At 39.0% G+C, this 11,170-nt stretch overlaps 1 long non-coding RNA gene across 1 annotated transcript; it reads right to left on the reverse strand.

The window, feature by feature from the left end:
* Nucleotides 1-741: 741 nt before the first annotated feature.
* Nucleotides 742-10,028, reverse strand: LOC137446548 (uncharacterized). The gene is made up of 3 exons (XR_010988701.1): nucleotides 9,961-10,028; nucleotides 1,874-1,917; nucleotides 742-1,376 (listed from the first exon to the last, which is right to left on the reverse strand). It is a non-coding gene; the product is annotated as an uncharacterized lncRNA (long non-coding RNA).
* Nucleotides 10,029-11,170: the final 1,142 nt, after the last annotated feature.

The following is an 11,170-nucleotide window of genomic DNA, read 5'->3' on the forward strand; positions in this document are numbered from 1 at the left end:
ATGCATAGCTCAATCACATACTCAGTCAATTTTTCAGTGGTTTGGTCCAGATTTATCAAATTTTCTATAACCCATTGTATATCGTCAACAGACAGAACAGAAGCATGTTCTGGCAATATTTGGGGCACAATCCTGGACATAAGCACCATCCACCACATCTGGTTATGCTGAAAATTGATCATCTGTAGTTATTTTTGGTTTAAATATTCTGTATAATATCTGACACATGAGGAATTTTTTTAACTTTCATTTATGATTATTTTCTGTTACAGTTTTTTTTTTGTTGTGGTGGTGTGAGGTTTTGTACCAAATGCTTTTAGCCTGTTTTGCCTTTACCCAGTATTTTGCTGACAGGTTCTAGGAATTCTGTCAGACTAATAAGATACAATTCCCATTTCTAGAAACTGTACTTAGTAGTTCCCTTTAAAAACTCAAGTGTTTGAAAGACTAATTATAGTAGAAAATAAAGTTGGCAAAAGGTCTTTTTAATGAGATTTAGGAAACTTTCCTTTTTTCATTAATACACTAGTTACATGTAAGTAACTACCATCTATAGACTGGAAATGCTTAATTTTTACAGGGTGTTGTAATATGGATGTAAAAGTCTTAGCAAACAGCTTTCTAGGAAATATCAAGACAAAAAACCCCCAACAAACAACCCCAACAAACAAAACAAATAAACAAACAAACAAAAAGAAACCACACAAAAAAAAAAAACCACACAGCACTTTATTGCTCATCACAAGGAAAATAAAAAGCTATGGCATATTCACTTGAATTTCATAAAGCTTAAAGTTTCTATCTAATATTATATAGTGGGTTTTTTTTCTGAAATGTTGGTAGATTTGGTCTGACATTCTATAATCACAATCTGAAACTGTATTTTAACATCTTTTACAAACCACCTCAGCCACTAACTAATCTAAAATACTATCTGAAAATAGGAAACAGAGAAGAACATCTTAGCACATCTTAGGAAGCTACTACAGATAAAGGAAGCATGAAAGGAAAGGAAAAATTGCACAGTAATGAACACTCAAAGTAATCAGAATGACAATACATTTTCATACAGTATAAAGATAATTAATTTAATTCATTAAAACAAGGTAGAATTAATTTATGTAACATCACCTGTAAAAACTTGCTCACTCTAGTTAGATTAGTATTTTATGAGTTTTGCAGTTTAGCTACTGAATTCATCAATATCAAAGAATTCCAATTATAATTGACAGTTTCTTGTTATTTTCAAAATAAGCCCTAAAAATCAAATACAGTGTAACATTTTATTTGCTTTATTTATGGTCCCTGGATGAGGAGTCCATTCTATGAAAGACAATGGAGGCTTGTGTACCCTGGGTGATAATTCCTTTCTGACACTATGAGAAAAAAGTGAACAATCAAAAGACTAATTTCAAACTTCTTGTCTGTAAACATTCTAGAGGAAAAATGAGCATGAGAAAACTTTACTTTCCTGTCAAAGGCTTGTGGAATTTCTTTAATCATTTGGTCTGTTTATGCCCCACAAAGCTTTACAGCAACACTGTAACTGTACAGCAACTGTGACTCCTGGGTTTTTTAGTTTTAAGTATTTCCTGTTGTATTAAGTTCGTCTTGTATCACTAGAGACATGGAGTATGCATTGTCCTCTACAGTGATTTCATCAAAGATGTTTGGGAATGTTTAAAACTGAGTTTTAGATAAGAATATGAAGATGAGATCATTTTTGAGGATATTGTTGGTGGGAATATTAACAAAATATGTTGTTCAGTATATTTAAGAAGAAAATAAAGTTAACTTAGAAGTTGGAAATATTTCCAAGAACAGATCAAATTAATCTAAAAGTTTTTAAAACATCTGGAAAGAATAAACTTACCTAGTTCGACTGTCTTTTTTGTAGTCTTCATAGGATGTAGAGATCTAATTTAAAAGATAAAGAGGTAGAAGTTCAGTGTAAGAGACAAATGGAAAATAAGAGTGGTGCAAAACTGAGATGTGAAAAATAAATTAATAACAAAATACTTTACTAGCAAAAATAATTAATTATAAGAGAAATGCAAAAAGGATATTAATCTTCATAGGTAGTATTCCACTACAAATAAAATAATATTAAGCATGTGTTGACATTCAGTAAGAATGAGTTTATCTTCAAAATGTTGATTATGCAACAAATATTAAAAATAATTATTATTTGCTCTTCTAATACAAGACATGGATTAACATTTTAGGTCTTGCATAATCATAGTGGGAGGGAAAAAAAGAAGGCCAGATCAAAGTTTTCACAAACTGTTTTTCTCAATCTATTTTTCCCTTTCCACACTTTTAGTTGGGAGAGATGATCACTGATATGTGATCTCAGAGAAGAAAATCATTGTGAGAAAATAAAAATCTTGGACTTGATAAAAGTTATGTTTCTTCTTAGTTTCCATCTGAAAAGGAGAAAATTTTCTGAATATGTTTGGGTAGCCGAGAAGTGTTGGAACAACCAAGACTATTTCTTCCAGGGGTTGTAGAAGAACATATTTTGATGCTTCTGAGTACAATAAATTATTTCCCATTTAATGTTTAATGTAGGAAATGAGGAGATACAATCAGAAGTTTTGAGGTTTATATCCCACAGGAAAGGAAGCTTATTCAAAGCTCTATATGGTATGCTGACAACAGAATGAAATAAATTCTAGCTGTACCTTTACAAACTTTTATTAAGAAATATATGAAAGCTTAGCTGAGAAGTTAAATTTTATTAGACTCTATGGCCTTGAGATTTTCACTGTAACTTTTTACACTTATGCTCTTATTTTTGAAGAGATAATGGGATTTACCTTTGAATGCATTTTAGAGACCACTTATGGACAGAGAAGGATATTTGTAAAACTCAAGTCATCTTAGTAAACATTACTACACTGTTAAATTTAAAATTCATATGCTTTCTGTCATGTCAAAAGTGAATTTTCATTACTTTTTTTTTGCTTGCATTGGCATTGTAGAATCCATATATAAGTGAATGAGAGAAGGATTTTTTTCTTGATTCATGTATCATCAATAAAATTATTAAATTTTTAAATGTGAAAACTTTATTGCCAGTGATAGCGTTTGAACCAGAAAAAACAGTGTTAAACTTTTATATCCAAGCTCTATTTTGCATTTTAAAAGACCTTTCAAGTCTGTGATACAGAGGAATATGGTAGTTTCACTGTAAAACAAGAAAATTCTATTAAATTATTAATGGACATCAGAAATTAGTTGAACATTACGCAATTTACATGAGACTTAAGAAAAGGTTTATACCTTTGGTCTATGTAGTCAGTACAAAATCTGAAACCTTATATTCTAATTCCCATATATAGACACACATTTTTCATTGGTTTCAATGCGTAATTCAGTAATAAAGACTGAAACAAGGTATTAATTCTTTCCCAGAAAACATTCTTCTCCAAGATTTTGCAGGGAAGACCTTTTCTCTAACTGGAAAAATAGCTGAATAATGTCATACATCATTCTTTTTAACTTATTACCTTGTCTTTGTGTTTAAATACATGCTGCTTTATCTGACTAAATATTGGGCTTTCCATCATATTAATTGTCAGACAAGTCCTGACAGGTAGAACATTGCAAATAGAATGAATATAACAAGAAATCATGTTTAAACAAGAGAAAAATTGTTAACAATTTTCTGATCAAATCTCTTTGTCATTCTAGCATGATTTTTCAGATGGTGCCAGAAAGATGACAATGCATCCTATGCCTATCTCAGCTGTTGTATTAGCAGCAATCTGGTTTCTGCTTTAACAAAAATATTCTATCAGCAAATTGAATGTAATGGACTGTATGCACTTAATTTTTTAACAAATCTTGTGTTCTCCATCTTACTAAGTCAAATTTATAACAAAGATTTTTTATATTTTAATTTCTTAAATAAGGTTTTTAATATATTTTTTAGGATTAAAACAAAACTAAACAAAACATAAAGAAAACCCACAACCTTTAATGAGAGTGCTCAATACTTTCATCATGAAAAGTTTTGTTTAAGTCACAGAATCACAGAATGTTAGGGGTTGGAAGGGACCTTGAAAGATCATCTAGTCCAACCCCCCTGACAGAGCACGACCACCGAAAATAAGTCACACAGGTATGCACCCAGGCGAGTTTTGAATGTCTCCAGAGAATAAGACTCCACAAACTCTCTGGGCAGTCTGTTCCAGTTAGGAATCTTCCAAAGATTCTGATGTGTTGTGGTTTAAGGCCTGCAGCGGGGTGGATGGAAACTCAACCCCCTGGATGGACCCTAAGTTGGGCAGGGAAACCTGATCCAGGTAGGTGGGAAACCTGACACTACTCCTTACCCCTTATCCCCCTAACCATCCCCACGGGAGAGGTCCGCAGGTCATGTTTATCCCCTTCAATTTTCTGCCTACACTCTATAAGGGGGAGCAATTGCTGGGCTTGCTCTCTTGCCTTTGCTTCCCTGCCTGGTGGAGCTTGCTGCTTTTGCTGAGAGCTGGTGACCACACAGTTGGGTCCACCTGCCTCATGGTTGGGACTGCTAACATATGTTGAGGCCTGCGTCCCAGGGAATCCATTGCCATCCAATCTGTATATATTCCCATCTGTATATATTCCCTTCACTAATACCTGTGTAACTCTCTCATCCTTAAATATGTTTCATTTTTTGTCAAAATTACCTTTCTACCTTCCAACTCTGTTCAAGTCATTTTGTTAATTCCTTTACCTTCCCCTGCCTATCTTTTTCCCATGGGGTGTGACCGGTTGAGGCTGTGCCTTTAAGAAAGGGAACATGGTGGACGGAAGTTGGTAAACTAAAAAGAAGGATCTAAAATGATTTCATTCATAGATTGGGAGGAAGCACCTTCTGAACTGGGAGTGCAGGAGGGTATCCTGGGCATTCCGGCACTTTTATCTTCAGTCTTGCTTCTGCTCATCCTTATTAGAATAAACCTTTATTAGAATAAACCAAACCAGGTTGGAAGAGACCTTCAAGATCATCGTGTCCAACCCATCAACCAATCCAACCCACCCAAACAGCTAACCTATGGCACCAAGCACCCAATCAAGTCTCCTTCTGAACACCTTCAATGACGGCGACTCCACCACCTCCCCGGGCAACCCATTCCATAGCGCAATCACTCTTTCTGTATAGAACTTCTTCCTAACATCCAACCTGAACCTCCCCTGGCACAACCTGAGACTGTATCCTCTTGTTCTGGTACTGGGTGCCTGGGAGAAGAGACCATCATCCACCTGTCTACAACCTCCCTTCAGGTAGTTGTAGAGAGTGATAAGGTCACCCCTGAGTCTCCTCTTCTCCAGGCTAAGCAGCCCCAGCTCCCTCAGCCTCTCCTCATAGGGCTTGTGTTCCAAGCCCCTCACCAACTTTGTTGCTCTTCTCTGGACTCGTTCCAGCAAGTCAACATCCTTCCTAAACTGAGGGGCCCAGAACTGGACACAGTACTCGAGGTGCGGCCTAACCAGTGCAGTATACAGGGGCAGAATGACCTTCCTGCTCCTGCTGGCCACACCATTCCTGATGCAGGCCAGGACGCCATTGGCCCTCTTGGCCGCCTGGGCACACTGCAGGCTCATGTTCAGCCTACCATCAACCAGTACCCCCAGGTCCCTCTCTGCCTGGCTGCTCTCCAGCCACTCTGACCCCAGCCTGTAGCACTGCATGGGGTTGTTGTGGCCAATGTGGAGAACCCGGCACTTGGATGTGTTAAATCTCATGCCGTTGGATTCTGCCCATCTGTTCAGCCTGTTGAGGTCCCTCTGCTGAGCCTCTCTACCCTCCAGCAGATCAACTCTTGCCCCCAGCTTGGTGTCGTCAGCAAATTTACTGATGATGGACTCAATGCCCTCATCCAGATCATCAATAAAGATGTTAAAGAGCACAGGGCCCAGCACTGATCCTTGGGGCACACCACTAGTGACTGGCTGCCAGCTGGCTGTGGCACCATTCACCACCACTCTCTGGGTTTGGCCATCCAGCCAGTTCCTAACCCAGCTCAGAGTGGTGCTGTCCAAACCATGGGCTGACAGCTTGGCCAGCAGTTTGCTATGGGGGATGGTGTCAAAGGCCTTGCTGAGGTCCAGGTAGACTACATCAACAGGCCTCCCCACATCCACCAGGCGGGTCACCTAATCATAGAAGGAGATCAGGTTGGTCAGGCAGGACCTGCCCTTCCTAAATCCATGCTGGCTGAGCCTGATCCCTTGGCCATCCTGTAAGTGCTGTGTGATTGCACTCAGGATGACCTGTTCCATGATCTTGCCTGGCACTGAGGTCAGGCTGACAGGCCGGTAATTCCCTGGCTCATCCAACCGGCCCTTCTTGTGGATGGGCACTACGTTGGCCAGCTTCCAGTCCTCTGGGACCTCGCCAGTGAGCCAGGACTGCTGGAAAATTATGGAGAGTGGCTTGGCCAGCTCATCTGCCAGCTCTCTCAGCACCCTAGGATGAATCCCATCTGGTCCCATGGACTTGTGGGGATCCAAGCTGCTAAGGAGAGTTCCAACCACCTCCTCATGGAACATAGGGAAACTGTGCAGCTCCCTGGCTCCTTCTGCCAGCTCTGCAGGCCAGCTGTCTGGAAGACGTTCTGCCCTTCTAGTAAAAATTGAGGCAAAGAAGGTGTTAAGTATCTCTGCCTTGTCCTCATCCTTGGTTACAATGTTCCCCTCCGTATCCACCAAGGAGTGGAGGTTTTCCTTCCCCTTCCTCTTACTATTAATGTATTTATAGAAGGACTTTTTGTTGTCCTTCACAGTAGAGGCCAGTTTAAGCTCCATGTGTGCTTTTGCCTCCCTAATTCTCTTCCTACAAGACCTAGCAACATCCTTAAACATTCTGTGGGTTGCCTCCCCTCTCTTCCAAAGGTGATACACCCTCTTTTTTTCCCTCAGTTCCATTAAAAGTTCATGAACCATCCAGGCTGGCCGTCTGCCCCGGCGGCTCGTCTTCCGGTACATTGGCACAGCCTGTCCCTGAGCCTTCAACAATTCTTCCTTGAAGTAGGTCCAGCTCTCCTGGACCCCTTTGTTTTTAAGGGCTTTATCCCAAGGAACCCTCTGAATTAGTTCCTTGAGTAACCCAAAGTCTGCCCTCCGGAAGTCCAGAGTGGAGGTCTTCTTGCCCCTCCTCTTGGCTTGACCAAAAACCGAGAATTCAATTATCTCGTGGTCACTGGACCCCAAACACCCTCCAACCACCACATCGCCCACCAGTCCTTCCCTGTTGGTGAAGAGGAGGTCAAGCATAGCCTTGCCCCTGGTAGGCTCTCGCAGCACCTGGGATAAGAAGCTGTCCTCCATGCATTCTAAGAACCTTCTAGACTGTCTCCTCTCTGCCGTGTTGAGATCCCAGCAGATGTCAGGCAGGTTGAAGTTGCCCATGAGAATAAGGTCCGGAGATCTTGAGACAGCCCTAAGCTGCCTATAGAATGCTTCGTCAACAACTTACTCCTGGTTGGGTGGTCTATAACAGACTCCAACCAGGGTGTCTGCCCTGCTGGTCTTCCCTCTAATTCTTATCCACAAGCATTCAAACCGATCGTCCCTAATCTCCATCTCAATGGCATCTAGTGCCTTCCTTAGGGCAGCAGTTCTCTGTTCTGGGCTTTTGGCCAAGGCCTGACCTTGAAACTGATAAGCTGCAAGGCCTGTATTAACTGCTTTTCAATTAACACATAACTGCTTCTAACTTTTTTCTCTTTTCTCTCTCTTTCTAAGCCGCTCTGGGGAAAGGGGGAGAGAGGGGGAAGCGGAGGTGGGGAACCCCCTCAGCAGAGGGGGGAACTCTCATTTCTGTGCTACTTTGTTGTGTATTTCTGTATATACTGAAAATATTGTAAATCTTGTATATATTTCCCTGCATATCCTATATTGCTTTGTAAATATACAGCTCTCATTGCTTTGCTAATTCAGCTGTGAGGTTTTTTTTCCTTTCCCTTCAATTTTTCCTTCCCTTTACTTTACAGGGGGGAGGGAGGAGGCTTTTTGGCTTTACCCTTCCAACCCTACGACATGGGGGAAGGGGAGAGAGAAGAGGGGTTAATGCCTACATTCTGTCCTGTTTGGGTTTTTGCCCTGAAAACCCAAGTGGTGACATAATGTCTTCACTAAGAGCTGTCCTCTCTGTCCTTTCCAGAGGATAATTATATTAAAAAAAAAACAAACCAAAATAACACAAACAAAACCAACCCACCACACACACACACACACAACCCCCCAAAATCAACTAAACAAACAAACAAAAACCAAACCAAACCAAAAACACAAAAAAGAGGAAAGGAATTGTGTTCCCTGCCTCACAGATTTAAATTTATGAAATTATATTCTTCTTGTAAGCTTTTAATTCATGGAGAACATTCCTTCCAATGAGGCCTGACCAGGAAATGAAACTTTTTTCTTGGTCCTGTTTCTATTTGTCTGCTCCTTTGTTTTCATATGGTGAGTTTAATATGCTTATGAAGCGGTAGTGACCTAGTTTTCTAAAACTACAAGTATTTTTTCCTAGCTCCTGTAGGGAAAAAAATAAAAATATTATGTTTTATATGGCATCTTCTCAGTTTCTCTTCATTTTGGAGAAATTTTGATACATTTGCTGTCACATTTCAAGGTATTAGATTTAAATAATTATTATATGGTTATTGAAGATTAGAAGCACATATTTCCAGTTTGTTTGAATACTCAGCAATACATAATATCAGCACTGGAAATTTAAACAAAACAAGACAAAAAACCAACAAACTAATGAAGAAACAGATAAGAAATAAATGTTCCTTCCTTCTTTCTGAATTTCAAATTCCAAATTTTTAATTCTGAATTCCAAATTTCAAATTTCTTCTGAATTCAAATCCTGAATTCTGAATTACTTCCTTCCAAATGCCTTCCTTCTTTCCTTCTGAGTTCTTTCTCTCTGAATTCCTTCCATCTGAATTCCTTCCTTCCTTCAAATGTGGCCTGGCTTTCTGTATTCTGGTTTCTGGCTATACTGTAACCCAAACTCAGTGCTAGCACTGTGCAAGTCAAAAATAAAGTTAAAAGCAAATAAAAAACTGTGCATCAGAAGTGGTATAATGAGTTTCTTGACCATCAGCAAAACCTTTAAACTCTATTCCATCCTTTTTCACTTGATGAAAATCACGGGTAGTAACTAAAAATGCATGAAGGCACTAATACTTTTTTCCAGTAAATAGTGTTTCACCAGAGAAAAAGAAAAATACTTTTATCGCTATCATCTATTAATTACTTCTGAGTAAAGCAAATTTTCTGCTAAACTTTAACTGGTTTACATTTTCCATGAAACGACAGGTTTGTTTTTCTATTGTCAGCTCTCTTAAGTTCTAGTTATTTGTCATAAGGGTACATGAAGAAATGTATAGGTATTTATACATGCTTATATATGCAAGAGGTACAGATTTTCACATCAAATTCTAGTCACTGAGAAGTGATAAAATAATCAGAAAATACCACATAAAACAAATAAAATTAAGTGCAAGCAAACAAAAGAAACCACACAAACCAAGAAGTCTGCTTTTCCAGTATCTGCTCTCCCATTTTAACCTGAGCAGTACTATCTCATGTTTCAGAATTACAGAATCAGAAGCCTCTATCCTGCCTTATTGCAGACACTCAAGACAATAGCAGCTCATCCTTTTTCTACAGCGGATTGACTCAAAGGCTGTCTCTAATGTTACATCTTCCCATAAGCAGACTTACCTATGTCTGCTCAGCCACACTGATTGACTTACCAGTGATTTGCCACGCAGATGTTTTTTTTTTTTTTTTTAAGGCAGTATAATAGGTGGGGAATGAAATACTGGCTAAAGACAGGCATAGAAATGCACAGAGACATGAATTCAGAGAATACAAGATATTTTTCTGTTCTTAAATACTATATACTACTTCAGGAATTCTGTGCCTTCTAACCAAGTATTGTGTACTGACCTCAGATGGCAGCTAAGCTCACATCCCATCACTTGCTTACTCTCCCTCATCAGAATCAGAGAGAGAACTGGAATGGCAAAATAATAAAAAAAAATACTGTGGATTGAGACAGTTTCAGAGGGGAAACAAAGGTGCATGCACAAATGAACAAAACAAGGAATTCATTTACCTCATTGACAAGCACCACTTCCCATTGACAAGCAAATGTCCAGACACTTCCTGGAAAGTCAGACCTCAGCACATTCAGTGGTTACTTATGAAAACAAATATCATAACCATGAATATCCAACCTTACTACTCCTTTGCCCAATCTTTTATTGCTGAACATCAGGTCACACACTAGAGAATGCCATTTTGGTCATTTGGTGCCAGCTGTCATATTTGTGTTCCCTCCCAAATTCTTCTGCACCTCCAGCCTACTCCTGGGAGGGTGGCAGAATGAAAAAAACTGGATACTGTGACAACACTATTCAGCAGTTCCTGAAACATTGGTGTGCTATTGACACTGTTTTAGCTGCAAATCTAAAACGTGGCACCATACGGGCTGCTATGAAGTTAATTAACTCTATCCCAGACAGATTCAACAGACCAAGCATATAATCTCAATATTAAGAACACAGAGAATTTTTATTCATAGGAACCATATGTTCAACACAGCCTTTCTATCTCAAAATGCTTTATTTCAAAATTTAACATTTTGCATATAATTTTCTGTATAGCACTCTCTATTTAGCTGCCTGAAGTTTTTTGATTGTCTGGAGACATCTTAACCTAAATCTAATTCCCTATCAATGACAGTTCCAAACTGCACATTGCTTTAATCACACAGCTATAAGATTTTTACCTTATCCCAATCTTTAAAATCAATGCATCAGCCTGAAATCACTGTAGAAATAGTGTTTTTTAAAGACACAAAAACCTAACACTGGAAGTACTTTAACCAACCTGGCTGCCAAACGTGCATTTACATCTTCAGTGTGTGATGATGCAGTCCTCTGAAAATGGTGTGTAAGTCCTATAAGCAGTCAACACACAGCAGTGGGTGCACCTAAAGATTCCCAGAAAGAGAGCACGAAATTCAACCTGGCCTGATTTATTCCTAGAGTTCCTGAATACATATATAGTAATAAAATACAAGGTCAGCAACTATTATACTCTTCATTGTATGATATAAATTTAAAGAATGTCTTGTAAGCCTGGGTATTTTTTT

The sequence above is a fragment of the Melanerpes formicivorus genome, unplaced genomic scaffold, assembly GCF_026170545.1.
Source record: "Melanerpes formicivorus ecotype bairdi unplaced genomic scaffold, bMelFor1.0.p_v2 SCAF_1, whole genome shotgun sequence".
NCBI classification, from domain to species: domain Eukaryota; kingdom Metazoa; phylum Chordata; class Aves; order Piciformes; family Picidae; genus Melanerpes; species Melanerpes formicivorus.